We start from the raw sequence: 17,150 nt of genomic DNA on the forward strand, positions 1-17,150 counted from the left end.
ATGCCATCATAATCAACACCACTACAAAGTGTGCACTCTTGGTCAACCTGTCCACAATAACCCAAATAGAATCAACACCCCACGCCGTCCTGGGCAATTTCGTGATAAAAATCATAGTGATATCCTCTCATTTCCATATGTGGATGGATAACGGTTGCACCTTGCCATGAGGTCTCTGATGTTCGACTTTGACCTTCCTACAAGTCAAACACCACTCAACAAACCAAGCAACCTCCTTCTTCATACAAGGCCACCAATAGCTCAACCTTAAATCTCGGTATATCTTAGTGGCCCCCGAATGGATAGAAAACTTGGACTTATGTGCTTCCTCCAAAATTGCCTGCCTCACCCCACCAGATGTCGAAACCCAAACCCTATCTCACTGAGTCAATAATCCATAATTGTCTCTAATGAACAACAAAATATGCCTTCTAATCCGCTCAGTCTTCTATATTTTGTTTTTCAATCCTTCTACCCGAGCCTCGTTGTTTAAATCCAACAAAGGTGAAATAACAGTCATCCTCAAACGAATATCCCGGAGCGGTGAGTACACCATTTTACGGTTCAAAACATCGGCTACCATATTGGCCTTCCCGGGGTGATAAAAAATCTTGCAGTCGTAATCTTTTACCACATCTAACCACCTCTGTTGTCGCATATTCAAGTTCGGCTGATCCATCAAATATTTCAAACTCTTATGATCGGTGTAGATAGTGCATCAGACCCTATACAAGTAATGCCTCTAGATCTTGAGGGCAAACGCCACCGCCCCCAATTCCAAATCATGTGTGGGGTAATTTGCCTCATGAGGCTTCAACTGCCTCGAGGCGTATGTAATCACATGACCTCTCTGCATAAGGACAAATCCTAGACCCAAAATAGAAGCATCACAATAAACCACGAAATCATCCAATCCCTCGGGTAACACAAGAATTGGGGCTTCACATAACCTCTGCCTCAGAGTCTCGAAAGCCAACTGTTGATCTGGGCCCCACCGAAAGGTCACATTTTTTCTTGGTCAGACGGATCAAAGGCACTGTAATATTAGAGAAGTCTTGAATAAACCTCCAATACTACCCTACAAGCCCCAAGAAACTCCAGATCTCAGATGCGTTCTTCGGAGCTTTCCAACGCATCACCGCCTCAATCTTGGTCGGGTCCACCAAGATACCACCCTAGATAAAAACACGCCACTATACAAAATAGATTTTAATGTAAATAATTTTGTATAAAAAACCATTATCACCCGCAATACCTGCTAATAGTAGTTTTTAATACAAAAATATTCACTTTAATGATCTATTATGCACAATTAAAATGACAGTGAACAATTATGTACATGGGGCATAGTTTTTCATTTTTAAGTCATAAACCCTTCTTTAATTCTAAACCTACCTAAACCAAGATTTTCCCTTTAGTTTTAAGTTTTTTAGATTAGCTAAACCAAGTTTTTAGATCTTTATCTATGCTTATATGTTTCTGATAGTCTATCCATTTGTGTATATCCATTGGCACTGCCAAAAATAAAAAAATAAGTTTCTTTTAGTATGTATATATATATATATATATATATATATATATATATATATATATATATATACACTACGCAAAGAATTGTCAAAGTGTATGTCACACCCTCGAACCGGAACGACGGAAACGTCTAGGGGTTTGGGTGATTTCATCTTGTAATATCGTCACAGTGCATATAATTGAATCCAGACAATATCATCATCACACATACAATAATACAACCGAAATTGTTTACATTAGAGTGTTGGATTAAAAATTACATTCCCAAAATAATAAGTGTATGATGATAACAAAAATTACAACAAAATCCATGAGTTCTTGAAGACCAACCTGCTTAACAATTTTATAAGAATACAAGTTATTTTGAAAACGGTCAACATATTTAATGTTGGTGAGTTCATAAGCATATTTGTATGATAAGTTTGTATCACTTTGTAAACACCATAAAATCCAATATTTTATGTTGAAAATTGTTTGAACGCTTTGTATCAAATCTTGTATTAAAGCATTTGTGTGTTCTGTTTTGAAAGTATGTAAAGAGAGTATTCAAGGAACATCCTATATTTTCTGTTGTAAGTAGAAGGTAATGTATAATGTAAGTTTCTCAGAAAATCCGATATTTTCTGCTTGTAAAAATGTTGTAGTCTTAAAACCCTAAGACCGTAAAATGGTGTTTGTATAGTATTGTAACTGCAGAAATGTATATGTATTCCGTAAATTTTACAGTGGAGTTAATTTCTATATGAGTCGTTATAACCATGCTTGATATGACTGATCTGCCTGCCATGATGTATTTCAGGCGTCGCTTGTTTAAAGTAAGACATTTGTCACCTTAGACTGACCTAGTCTAGCTGTAGCGAACAACTCAGGTGCGGGGATGTCAACCCCATATAGATCTATACACAAACTCTTGCTCTCCCTCCAGGAGACTCTGATTATAACTACAGGACTGAAGGTTATACACTAGGTAGGTACGAATGAAAGAACGTCTCACAAGAACCTTAACTATGTTTACGCGAATATTGTAACACGCTATTTAATGTTTTAAATCATGTTTCCGTGTATGTATTTAGGTTACAAGGCCCAATGAACATGAAATGAGTATACAAGGTCCGTCGAGCATGTAGATGGGTTAACAAGACCCAATAAACATGTAAGGAGTATATATGACCTATCAAGCATGTAAATGGGTCACCAAGGCCCAATAACCATGTAACGAATGTATCAGGCCCAATAAGCATGTAAATGGACCACAAAGGCCCAATAACATGAAAATCGGTAAACAAGGCCCAATAAAAATGAGAACGACGTAATTAGTCCGTTTGTTATTATATTGCTTGTTTTAGCTCCATTATTTACCAAAATGACATAAAAGGTCCACTTTTTGTAAAAATGACATTCTTGGCCCATTAAGCCGAAAATTTTACAATTAAGACACATTTTTGGTAAAAATGAGACTTTAGGCCCATTAAGACCGAAAGTTTACTTTTAAGGGCTTATTTTGTATAAAAGGACATTTTCAACCCAATTTTGATAGAATAACGTTTTTGGCCTAAATTTAATAGAAATGACATTTTCAGCCCGTTTAACTGAAAATTTACATTTTTGGCCCATGTTTATTTTAAAATGACAATTTAATCCATAAAAAGTCAATAATTACCTTTTTAGGCCCATGAAATCGTGAGTTGCTAAATAAGACCCATTTTTGTGAAAATTGACATATTTAGCCCATTAAAAACCGTGAAGGCCCAAATAGAATCCCATTTGTGAAAATTAACACTTTTGGCCCTTTTAAAATCATCAATATCATAAAGACCCATTTTTATTTAAAAATGACTCTTTTGGTCCTCTCAAAACTGTGAGTTAACATAAGAACCTCACTTTTTGTTTATTTTGTCAAATATGGCCCTTTATACGGTTTTATTTAGTTTTCAAACATCCGTAGCATGCTTAATCGTTTTGTAACAGCCCGGATTCCCAGGTATTATTTATTTTTATACTTTTGGTAGATTGTGAGGAGACTCGGCGAGTTGGAGCCTAGACTCGCCGAGTATGATCGCAGATTTGGACGCGGGTTCGCGTCCGGACTCGGCGAGTCCACGCTGTTTAATGGAACCCTAATTTCCCGGCCTTGAGCCCTATTTAAAGGACCTTATACCCCTTCATTGCGGCTACCTTCGACCTTGAGAGCACCAGAGCAGCTGAGAGTCCTTGTGAGTGAGATAAGAGGCCATTATTCTGTTGGATTAGTGTCTAAGTCCATAACTATTTTGGTATGTACTTGACCCGATGGTGTATGGTCCTTTTGGGTTGCCTTCACCAAAGCAACTTGATTGGAGAAATAAATAAAGAGAAAGAGGTTATTATGATTTATTAATATGTTATAAGAATAATATATTAAAGGAGAAATCATATTTGTTTAATTAATTTTGGTTAATAATTAATTAAGAACTAATTTTGTGATCAAATGTAATTAATTAAACTAGAGGGGCTGAATTGTAATTATGTGATAGTCGCAAAATAGGGCAATGATTATCCTTGTTAAAGGATGGACGAAATCAAGGATAAGGATATCCTTAAAATCGTCCAAGGTCCAAGAGATAGGGGTTTTCAAGGTTTATCCTATGGTTGCTTGATGGGCAAGTAACTAGATAAGGATAAGGACTGAAACCCTAATCCCAACCCTATATAAAGACCCCCAAGGCCTTATGATTTCGTGCACTTGATCCCTAGAGCATCTAAGGACGAATTCCTACCTCTCTCCTCTCTCTTTATACCTTCTCCATTTGCTCTTGGTGTTTGTAAGCCATTAGAGGAGTGACACTTGTGACTCTAAGCCTTCCAAAGTCAATTCAAGGAGGAATTGGGATTGTTATTACTACATAACAATCAAGGTAATATCTTAAACCCATTCATATGTTAATATCGATTTCCATATGCTAGAATTAGGGTTTATAGTCTTGGATTCAAAGCATGTACAATAGAGAAACCTAGATCCAAGTATTAGGGTTTGTATGAGCACATAGGATGTCTTATGACCAAAACCCATCAGTGGTATCAGAGCCTTGGCTGGTTTCTATTGTATTGATGCTTGATATGTTTGAAAATTTTGATTTTTGGTGTTATGCTTGATGGACTCGGCGAGTCCCACTGTGGACTCGGCGAGTTGCCCCTACTCGGCGAGTTCCAAAGGGTGACTCGGCGAGTCGGTGCGTCAGACAGAGGTATATTCGGGATTTCTTGCTGTTTTTGCTTATGGATGGTTACCTAATCATGTTAGATCAATATTAATCCGATTATATGATATATTTGACTATATTTTTGATCTAATTGAAGATATTTATCAATTAATAAGATAATTGTTTCCTTATGTGATAATTGTTTAAATTAAATTGATAAATTGTTTTGCAAGAAATCATTAAATAAATCAAATATGGATAATTATGTAATTAATTGTTAATTTAGATTATTTGTTATTTGATCCTTGTTGTTATGAAAAGTTTCATATTTTCCCCTTAGGTTTTATAGTTTAAATTTGAATCCAAAAGTTTTGTTGTTTTGAAATTTAAATAGTTGAAACCCTAATGTTTTGAAAAAGGTTTCAAAACTTGCCCTCAAGTTTTGGAATTTAAATTTTAATTAATAGTTTAATTTTGATGTATATTTAAATTCTAAACCCTAATGTGTTGAAATGTTTTAAAACTTGCCCTCAAGTTTTGGAATTTAAAAGTTCATTAAAAGTTTAATTAGGAATGTTAAATTCTAAAACCCTAGTATAGTTTTGAAAAGGTTCAAATCACTCCCTTATGGTTTTATTAATTAATTAAGGTATATAATTAAAAGAGATTTAATAAAAGCATAAAAGTTTAGGTTAACCATTTAATTGAATTAAAAGTGTAATTGTTAAAATTAACCACATAGTATTTTAAAAGTTATAAAATACACCCTATACTATATATAACATTAAAAGTCTAACATTATATATATGTATGAGTAAAAGTCAGTCTTACCGTTAGTAGGCCTCATTCACGAAGCTGGTCTATAAGGGGTGTTTAAGGAAATTGCCTATAAAATGGCGATTGAATGGGTATCCACTCTTACCCACCGCACTCTTGACCAATGGAGGGTCGTTAGCCGAACGGGTAGGATAGGAAAAAACCTTCTATTATAAGTATAATGAATTATAAAAGTAACTAAATGTTTTCATAAAATTCCCAATCATAGTTACTTAGGCAAAAGTGAATTGATGCAATTCCATGAAATTACACTTTGTGCCCTTGCGATGACGTTAGTGGAGCATGTATGGTTTACCGGCACACTAAATGGTTCTAAGCAAAGGTAGCAAAGGGTGACTCAATGTTTGTCATAGTTCGGTGGAGCGTGTGTGGTTTACCGACACATCGAATAGGTGACTGTAACATGAGAGGGCACCATGTAGTTTGCATGGTTATTCACACCCGCTTTGTGATCGTCGGCATCCCAGTCACAAACAAGAGGGGCATATCGAGATTTAAACATGCCATTGAAAGTTCAATGAATCTCAAAGGATCTAGGAGTTTTCATAGATTTAAAACTTAAATTTCTTTTTCGTTTTTCGTGGTGGAAGTTAGTGAATCGTCATTCACTTACCTTCAAATATTCTTCAATTAGGGTTACGGCATCCCTCTCCCGAGTTGTAGAATATTGTGTTGGGTCCTAGCCTTAGTATCTCATTTGGGTGATTTACTAAGGACTCAATCAATCAACTAACTTGAATTTGTTTTTCTCCCGTTTTGTAGATGTCAAAGTTCGACAACTATATATGGTCTTCCCAAATCCCGTGGAACAAGCATTCCACATGAAGATGATATTCCACGATTCAATCGAGGAACGAGAAATCATGCTTCACTTCCTCCTCCTCCTCCTATTGTTCTCCCTAACCCACAAGATCGAAGAATTGAAAGGTTCAATATCACTAAAGCCCTATTGGAAATGAAACATGAAGATGGTAAACCCATGTGTGCCCACGTTCTAGGAATGAAATCACACATTGATAGGTTGAAAATGTTGGGTGCGTCATTCCCAGATGAGTTGGCTGTGAATTGGGTTTTGCAGTCACTTCCTGAATCATATAATGAGTTCAAAAGAAAGTATTATATGATGGATCATGATGACAACCTCATTGACCTAACTTACATGATCATTGCTGCTGAATCAGAAATGATTTGGCGAAGTAATGGAGCGTATTTGTTGGGAAAGTCAACCAACCATGCTTCCGAGGACGTTCTAGGAGAGCCGACCTGCGTTTGCTGCCAAAAGAAAGGGCGTTGGATACAAGTCTGCCCAAAGAGCCTGAAGAGTCCAGAAGAGGGGAGAGTCAAAAAGTATGGCTGCGCTTCAGGTAAGATCCACTATCTAACTCCATTAACTTCCTATTCATTGATTCTTAATAGATAATGTGATAAGATTGCATTTGAATGTTTTAAAGGATCGGTGAAAAGAAAGGAAGCTTGGTGAAAGAGCAAGATGAATCTAATCTCAAGGAATGGATCTTGATCGCATGGACTTGAAGATTAGATTTTGAGCATAGAGAGTTATGATAGAATTGTTAGAAATTTCTTCTTTTGAAATACATAGTTTTCAATGGATTTTGCATTGTAAGGACAAATGTTTTCCGCTGCTTTTATAAATAAAATAAATTTTTGTTTGACTTATTTATTTATTTGTATATTTCCTTGCAATGAAATCGTTATGAAAATTGGTGTTTGCATATTTCTACAACAAATGGATATGATTCTTATTTATGGTGTTTATGGAAAAGTCGAGAATTTACCAAATAGTGAGGGTTTCTCATCGCCCAAGTTTCAATTGGACAGAAACTTGGAATCATGCAACGTGGAGGCACGATGAATGAGAAATTTCGTGTTTGGAAATTAGACTAATTCATTGAGAAAGTGTCAAGTGAAGGACTAGGAGATCGAGTACACAAAGTTGTGTGTTGATCAAAGTCCACCATAAGAGTAACAAGATATTCGTCATGATTTACTAAAGGTTTAGTAAATATGATTATACTTATAAGATTAAGTGTAATTCGGAATTGATTAAAAAGGTTTAAATCAATAGCAAACGAATAAGAAGAATCAAGTAGGCAGAAAGATAAAAGTTTCTCCATTCTAAGAAGAAGGGAGAGTAGCTTTTATGCTTTATGATAAGTCTTAATGATTAAGAACCATATCTCAATTGATCCTCTAAGTGAGTCTTAGTACAATTGTATGTTTAAGAAGAGGAATCAAGAATTGAAGAAATGGTTAAATCAAGAAGTCAATCATACTTTATTCCAATAACAAACCTCAAAGTTAAGATTGTGACAATGAGTGAACAGTATTAAAGGTTTATAACATTCATCAAATGTGGAAAGTTGTGATGTCTTGGATAAGACAAAGACCAACTAGGATCAATTTATGAAGTGTTTTGATAAAAGCTACACTAACTCTTGAATATTTGTTTGTCAAGAAATGGTTATTGACAAGAGAATCTTATATGTCAAGGAGTCAGTGGGAGTCTTAATGGTCTTGAAAGGTTTCAAGAACAAATCAAATAACCCTTATCGATCATCACTAGCACACGAGTTGAGGTTTACAACCTATCGTGATGACATTATTTTGTTTCTGTGTCAATCCAATCGAGTTAATTATGCATGTGAGTCCTATGAGTTCTCATTTGAATGCATAAAAGGCAAGGACCTTGATCAATGGAAAGTACATTGATAAGAAAAGGTGATCTGCTTAACTACTTGGAAGACATGGTAGGCAGCTGTGCTACCATAAGGCAAGAAATCATGATTAAGAAAGTTCGGTCCATATGAGTTTGAATTTGTAGTAAACTTTGGTTTTAACAAATTCACATGGATAGGAACACATACACCGTTTAAATCTAAGTGTCATAAGATTTCCTCCTTCATGAAAATGATTGTGAGGAAATGCTTTCACTAAGAAAGATTTTAAGAAGATAGTGATTGTAAAATTGCATTCTCGAATTCGATTATGGTTACGGTATCCCTTTCCATAATTTGAATTGTGAGGTTTGGCAATTAGTCTTAATTGTTTAGACACACATATGAACTATCGAAGGCAAAGGTGTATAAGTTCAAGAAGCCTTGATAAAAGATTATCAAAGCACTAAGTATTAGAAACATGAACTTAAGAAATTCAATAAGTATTGTTTTTCTGAAAGTTAAGATGTTTATGAATACATGTCGAAGTGTCACACCCCCAAACCAAGGATGGCGGAAACGTCCGGGGGTGGAGGACTTCATGTGTAGTATCATAACAACAATGGCAATAGTGATGAAAGTAAACACAACCAACATATATATAATTGAAAGAGTTACATCATTGTCTGAATTACATGTTTCAAAATCAATTACAATATGTTGACAAAATATGATAAGTTTGACGCCTCAACGTCCCATCCTCAAAAGTACTTTGTTACCTGTTTAGCGATTTCCTGAGAATACAAGTAGTTTGAAAAGTGTCAACACAATGGTTGGTGAGTTCATAAGTTTTTGTATATAATTATGAAAAGCTTGACATGTATTTGTATAGTTGTTCCAGAAAATCCGATATTTTCTTACAAAGTTATGTAGTCCTAAATACCAGGACCGAAAGTATACAATAAAGTATGTAATTATTGATGTAAAAAGTGATTTTAAATCGACATAAAACCCTTTTTGATATGAAGGCGTATAAGTATTTTTCCATACTTAAGGTAATTTCAGTGAGCTAAATAGACATAACTCGTTAATTTAAAGTTAGAACCCGTAAATCTTATGATTGTTAATACCACATGTGAGCTATTATAACCATACTTGACATAGACGGCCTCGTAATGCGACGTTCTTCAGGCGTCGCCGTTAAATGACACTTGTCACCACAGACCTGTCGGTCTAGCTGTTGCAAGCAGCTCTGGTGTGGGTTTGTCAAACCCCATATAGATCTATACACAACTATCACGTTCTCCCTACAAGAGACTCTGGTTACAATTTACAGGACTTTTTGAATTTGTTACTTTGGAAGTAACCCGAAGGGAATGACTCACAAATTTATTCATTAACAGATTTACGTGAACTAAATGGAAAACCTTTGGTAAATAAGTTTGAGAAGTAAATGATACATAAACTATACCTATTATAGTTTATCCAAAACGTTTGTAATGTATAAGAATTCTTTTATGAATGCTTTAATGCTATGAATCCATAAACTATGCTCATTATAGCTTAATATACGTGCTCTAAACAAACGAATAATCTTATTATGAATGACTATATTTCAGTTTATGATGATAAACTAACATGGAAACACAATCAATATTTGGAACTTATCGTTATACACTTTGCTCGACATAATACAAAGTGTTATGAAAGTTATAAGCTGTTAACAAATTTTCAACCTTTCTACACTGTTTTTGAAAATTCATAGAAAAATCATACAAAGCTGAAAACTAAATCCGTAAATTCTGAGAGTTCCCAAAATGTGTCTAGTTTACTCATAATTTTTATCATGATTTTTAATGACCTCCAACTTGTGTGAAAAAGTCCATAATCACAGACTGGTCCGGATTGGTGTTTGAATTGATAGGCAGTTTTGTAAAAATCACCATAAATTGTAGAAAAATCGAATGGAGATGTGCAAGTAGTCATTTTAAAGCTAAGAACTGGAACTACTTACACCTAAAACAGTTTTGAAAACTAAAATGTTTAAGTGGTCCAAACAGTCCGTGAATGGAGTTGAACTTTTCTGATGAAGGCTGTTAGAAAAGTGTAGTTATGTTCTTGGTGTTTTAACTTGTATTCCCCCCCTAAAAACTTGAGAAAACATGAAAATATGGGGGTATGAACTCACCTTAAGTGTTTTCAGTAGATGATTGTTGAAGAATGGAGGTGTTTAACTCAAGAACACTTGGAGATGCCTTGAAGATTTTTGAGAATCTAGCATCATAGTTATGGAGTTTGTATAAGCTATCAATGATTTGAGTAGAATGAAGTGTAAAAATCACAAGGAGGATGGATTACACTTACCAAGAGTGGAAGAACACTTGATGATCAGCCTTGAGATCTTGAATTAGAGAGAAAAGTTGGAGAGAAAAAGTTGGAGTTGAATCTTTGGTGGAATGAGAGTGATTGAAGAAAAATGAGGAGAGAGGTTGAGTGGCCAGCCCTAGAACATGGGGATGGCTTGTGAGAGGGGTAAAAAGTACAAGGGAGTGACAAGGTATGGTGGAGAGGGGTGTGGGTTAATCATGGAGTGGGTATGGGGTTGCTTGTGTCATAAAATAAGGTAAAGTCAACACTCTACCTTTGTACTTTACCTACTCTCTTTTGGATAAGGTTTTATCCTTAAAATATGATTAAATCATTAATTTAGGGGTCTTATAATTTAAAATAAAGTTTTGGGTGAAAACCCCGTGCTAAAACAATTAAAAATGGACCTAAAACGCAAATTTGGTTGAAAACCGGGAGAAAAGTGCTTCCCAGCGAGACCTCTCGGTCCTAGGCCGAGGTTCGGTCCCTAGGCCGAGGCTTGGTCCATGCTGATGCTGAGTCGGAACGAAAGGCGCGAGAGGCGAAGGGCGAAGGCGAGGGTTCGGTCAGAAGGCTTGGTCCGAAGGCTCGGTCCGAAGGGTCAGCAGGGAAGCTTCGGTTCGGAGATAAGAGGCGAGAATGGCAGAACCGAACGGACTGTAGTGAACAGTATCTTCGGTTCGGTTAGTGAACAGTACCTTCGGTTCGGATCAGCAGCCTTCTTCATCAGGAGGGTTTCGGTTCCTAAGAGGGGTTTCGGTTCCTAAGGTCCGTTTTTCGCGTAGACTTCCGTTTTTGGGCTGTTTTCGCCAACTTCGAGGGTCGGGATGCCCCGAGTGATTATAGAAAGTTGGGAGAGATTTCGAGAGAGATTTGAAAGAGATTCCACATACTCAGAGAGATTTGGGAGAGATTTGACATACTTGGGGAGATTTCGCATACAAAGAGATATTTGGAAGAGATTTCACATTCTTAGAGAGTTTTGGGAGAGATTTGACATTCTTGGAGAGATTTCTCATTCAGAGAGAGATTTGGGAGAGATTTCACATACTTAGAGAGATTTGGGAGAGATTTGACATTCTTGGAGAGATTTCTCATACAAAGAGGGATTTGGGAGAGATTTCACATACTTAGAGAGATTTGGGAGAGATTTGACATTCTTGGAGAGACTTCTCATTCAGAGAGAGATTTGGGAGAGATTTCACATACTTAGAGAGATTTGGGAGAGATTTGACATTCTTGGAGAGATTTCTCATACAAAGAGGGATTTGGGAGAGATTTCACATACTTAGAGAGATTTGGGAGAGATTTTTGATAAGAAGAGATAGAGTGAAAACGATTGAGAGCGTTTTCGTGTGTGATGAATGTGAGTGTCCGGCTTCGCAATGCAAGGTCCTTAGACCCCGTTATGCCATGTTTTAGGATCTTACACACTCCCTATGAGTATGCAACATTTTTTTTATTGTTCTTGTTCATTGTTTAGCACTAAGGTTAAAGAAATTTAAACACACGAACTTTCCAAGTGATGTTTTCTCATTAAGATAGTGAGTTATGCAGAAATTACATACCACAACCCTATTATACAAGGTTTAATTGAGTTGACCGGTTTGACTCGTTGACCTTGTCCGGCTTAGACTTGACCCGAATTTGACTATTGTCACACGAAGCTAGTGGGAGCATAAGTGTTATGTTTTATAATAATCATCATGATAATGGGAGCATAAATGTTATGATCATATGATTATTAAGGCACGTATTGCAAGTTGGCAATATTAATTATAGAAAACAAGAGTTATACCTTGCAAAGAAATAAGGGTTATAAAGTTGTTTTGCTATAATTAAGGGAGAGAATATTATGCTTCATTTCAAATCTAAAGGTTTAGGTTGAGAAATGTTAATAAATTTAGTCAAGGGTACATAGTGTGTTCTTAAAATTTCGATTATGATTACGACATTCCTCTTCACAATTCGAATTTTGAGAACATGGCAAATAAAACATTATGCGTCGTGTCCCATACGCTTCGGGTATAGGATCGATTGCAAATGCTTTAATGTTAGACCATTCTAAAATTTTCCAAATGTAGAGCGCATTTAGAGGGAAAAGGGACTAGAATTGGTTTTGACTAAAATAATTAAACAACTATCAAAGGACAATCCAAAGTTCGACGAGGATTGGTCGCTTGTGAGTAGTTGGAAGTATAGTATTGGAAAATATGGAAATGTTTCCATATTGGAGGGACCATATCGACATCATTACGAATAGATAAGATTCTATTAAGAATGAGTTGTCATATGGAAAATATGGAAGCGTGTCCATATTGGGAATTGAATATTGAAAAATATATGACTAGATTAGAAACCTTTATGCAAAAGGATGTTCGAAGGAATGTACTTTGAGTGAGAAACATAATATCTAAGGAATTGTCTTGTAACAATCTCCGATAGAGGACTTTGTAATATCATTGGCAATAGTCTTTGTAACTTTGGTGCAGTGACATTACGAAAGGATATTTGCATCGAATGTTAGAATCTAGCATATTCTATAAGTAGCAAGAATTTGATATTCTTTCACTTATGGAAAAGGGATTTGGAGTTGTGAAATGAGAATGATTGGAAATGTGCTCAATGTGATCTATTTCAAAAGGTAAGAACCATAGGTAAACATTGTGTGCATGCTAGGAGCATGGGATAAGTGTAATAATTCAAGTAAGAAGTTGATTACCCGAAACAACAAATAATGAGTAATCAATATGGTGATAAATAAAAGGTGTTTAATTTATGCTCAAAGGGTTGAGGCCATATGGGATTAGTATTATTCTTGTGTTTCACATTTGCATGTTTTGACTTCCTGAATAATTTAAATTGGTTAAGAACAGTTAACTTATTCGAACGGGCCACAGTCGTTCATATGTTGGAAGTAGATATGAATGAAGACTGTCGTGAATTGGTGTGTGGATTGTCTAGAAAAGTATTAGACATAAGCAAATGTTTGTTGCAACGTTCATGAGTGCTTACGAATATGATTTGAGCATTGGATTAAACCCACGCTCACTTGGATCACTCCATGGATTGTATCACGAGTGATTGGTGAGACGATAACATCTTATATTCTTGAAACCGAGATATGTGAGTTGTATCTTGCGAATCGGTTGCACATTGATAATATGTAAACGCACTAGTAACTTGGTGTTATAAAACATATTGTTGTGTGTGATTTGGTTAGTGAGTGCAAGCAAGCATTGTATCAAAGTTTATCCGTTCCTTTTATCCAAGGTAGGATAAAAGCGATATCTTTTGGGCCCCTTGATGATTTAGTGGCGACAAACGTAAATGCTCGGCCGGGCTAGGGCTAATTTGATTTGTTCAATTAGTCAGTCGTCATAAATCGGGAATCAAGATATATTACAAAGAGAATGATTTGAAATCATATCTCATACGATATCTAGAATGGAGGAATATATGATCCCTTATCTAAGGACACGCGTATTTGATATGATCAGAGTTGACAGCGGCTTTGGAAAGCTGCGATTGCAGATCAGGATCTGAAGTCATACGCATAATAGTTTTTAGACTTATCCAAGTGGGAGACTGTTGGATTAGTGTCTAAGTCCATAACTATTTTGGTATGTACTTGACCCGATGGTGCATGGTCCTTTTGGGTTGCCTTCACCAAAGCAACTTGATTGGAGAAATAAATAAAGAGAGAGAAAGGTTATTATGATTTATTAATATGTTATAAGAATAATATATTAAAGGAGAAATCATATTTGTTCAATTAATATTGGTCAATAATTAATTAAGAATTAATTTTGTGATCAAATGTAATTAATTAAACTAGAGGGGTTGAATTGTAATTATGTGATAGTTACAAAATAGGGCAATGGTTATCCTTGTTAAAGGATGGACGAATTCAAGGATAAGGATATCCTTAAAATCGTCCAAGGTCCAAGAGATAGGGGTTTTCAAGGTTTATCCTATGGTTGCTTGATGGGCAAGTAACTAGATAAGGATAAGGACTGAAACCCTAATCCCAACCCTATATAAAGACCCCCAAGGCCTTAGGATTTCGTGCACTTGATCCCTAGAGCATCTAAGGACGAATTCCTACCTCTCTCCTCTCTCTTTATACCTTCTCCATTTGCCCTTGGTGTTTGTAAGCCATTAGAGGAGTGACACTTGTGACTCTAAGCCTTCCAAAGTCAATTCAAGGAGGAATTGGGATTGTTATTGCTACATAACAATCAAGGTAATATTTTAAACCCATTCATATGTTAATATCGATTTCCATATGCTAGAATTAGGGTTTATAGTCTTGGATTCAAAGCATGTACAATAGAGAAACCTAGATCCAAGCATTAGGGTTTGTATGAGCACATAGGATGTCTTATGACCAAAACCCATCATATTCACCATTTTTGTGTGTATTTGCAAGAAAGGAAGAGGAAGGCCAAGCTAGGAGAGTGGGGGAGCTTGGATCTACTTCCATTTCAGTAGAGGAAGCTATTTGAGGTAACATTCAGAGCTTATTCTCGTGTTTTTCTTGATATGGTCAAATCTAGGGTTTCTTCATGCCTTGTTTGCCTTGTATTTGGAGTGTGAGAGGTCCCATGGGGAAATGGTACCTAGATCTGTACGTTAGTAGGTCCAGAGAGTCCCAAATGCTCTGCTTTATGCCTTTCCTTTTGAGTTGGGGGCTTAGGTTGCCATTTTAAATGTCATTTCACCAAAAGAAGCCTTGTAGGCGTTGCATGGTAGCCAAGATTGTGACTTTACATAATGAATATGCTTGGGAGGGATAGATCTATGAGTTGTTGGAGCGGATCTAACCTTAGGAGCGTGATTGAGTTGATGCATGGCATGGACTCGCCGATTCCGAAGAACAGACTCGGCGAGTAGCATGAAGATTGTCCTTAACCACTCAGCGAGTGGTCTTGCCGAGTTAAGGGTTGACTCAGTGAGTCAGGGAGAGCTGGAGAGGGTTGACAGATGGACTGAGTCGAGCTGGAACTCGCCGAGTTGTTCTTGAGACTCGGCGAGTTGAGTCGTGGAGGCCCCGCGATTCATGCCAGGTGGAACTCGTCGAGTTATGGGTGTACTCGACGTGTCAGGAGAGGATCCTAGGGAGTCAGTGAACACGTATAGACTCGCCGAGTTGCTCTAGTGCACTCGCCGAGTCCGGTCAAAGTTGACCGTTGACCGTTAACCAGAGTTGACCAGTGTTGACTTGATAGGGGTAGTCAACCTTAGTGGTAAAAGTGTTAATTAGAGATATATGATGTTATAGGAGGATTATAGCTCGGAGGATCGAGCACGAGTGATTTCCGGGATTCGCGAGTTATCGAGATATACGAGGTGAGTCTTCTCACTATACTTTACCTTGAGTAGGTAATCAGAGTTATGTGATAGAGTATTTGTATGCTATATGTATGTTATGTGTTGTACTGCATTATTTCTATGTGATTTATGTTGTGCATGTTTATAGAGTTGGAACCGGAAGGTTCCCAGAGTTAGAACCAGTGGGTTCACAGAGTAGGGTATACGGACCCACAGAGTTATAGCCTCGAGTGGCTAATATGTGTTATGTGTGGTATTTTGGGGAACTCACTAAGCTTTGTGCTTACAGTGTTGGTGTTTATTGTTTCAGGTACTAGTGATGACCGTGGGAAGGCGCCGGCTTGATCAGTACACACACATGGGATTTTATGATATGTGATCTTGGGATTTATTGTATGACATTGGTTGGAGTTTCAAATACTGATGTTTTATGAAAATTAAATGAATATGTTTTTAAATTATGCGAAAAATTGTTTTGAAATTCACGGCGTTACAAGTTGGTATCAGAGCCTTGGTTTGAGGGATTCAAGTACACCTTCGGGCGTATTTGAACTCAAACTGAGGATTTGAGAAGTATTTTCAAAAAGAGTAAAAGATTTTTGAAAAAACACAGAGCAGAGTTGTGTGTACGATCAGTCCGCGCCCGAACGGTGATTTCCCAAAATACCCTCATGTTATGTGACATTGATATTGATATGATGTATTCTCTTGCTAGAGTAGGCTAGGTACTCCTATTAGGACTAGAGTGGCATGATTTGTGATGCCTTAGCCTAGGGAGAGGTGAGTTGCTATGAGATGCTTGAGAGTGAGTAGGTAGCAGCGAGGGGCTTATGAGAGATTTGTTAAAGAGTGGATTGTGCATGATAGATTACTTGGAATTGGGATATGAAGAGGAGGACTTGGGGTGTATTCTGATACGGTGCGGACAATAGTAATGGGCCCGTACTACTGGAAGCACCAGAGCGATGTACAGCCCAAGTAGGAATCTTTGGAATACCAAGGATCAAGGAGGGAAGAGTTTTCGAGTGTGAGTATGGTCGAATGGATTCTAATTTATCATATGTTGTATTTCAGAGGTAGATCATGGTGAGGACACGTCTGATGCCTGAGAGCAGTGAGACCAGTGATGAGGAGATCCGCTGGATCATCCATTAGGAGGTGGCTGCGGCCATCAGGGCAGAGATACCGGAGATGTTCGGGTCTATTAACACCACGTTGATTGAGACCT

Source organism: Lactuca sativa, chromosome 6 (assembly GCF_002870075.4).
Source record: "Lactuca sativa cultivar Salinas chromosome 6, Lsat_Salinas_v11, whole genome shotgun sequence".
NCBI classification, from domain to species: Eukaryota; Viridiplantae; Streptophyta; class Magnoliopsida; order Asterales; family Asteraceae; genus Lactuca; species Lactuca sativa.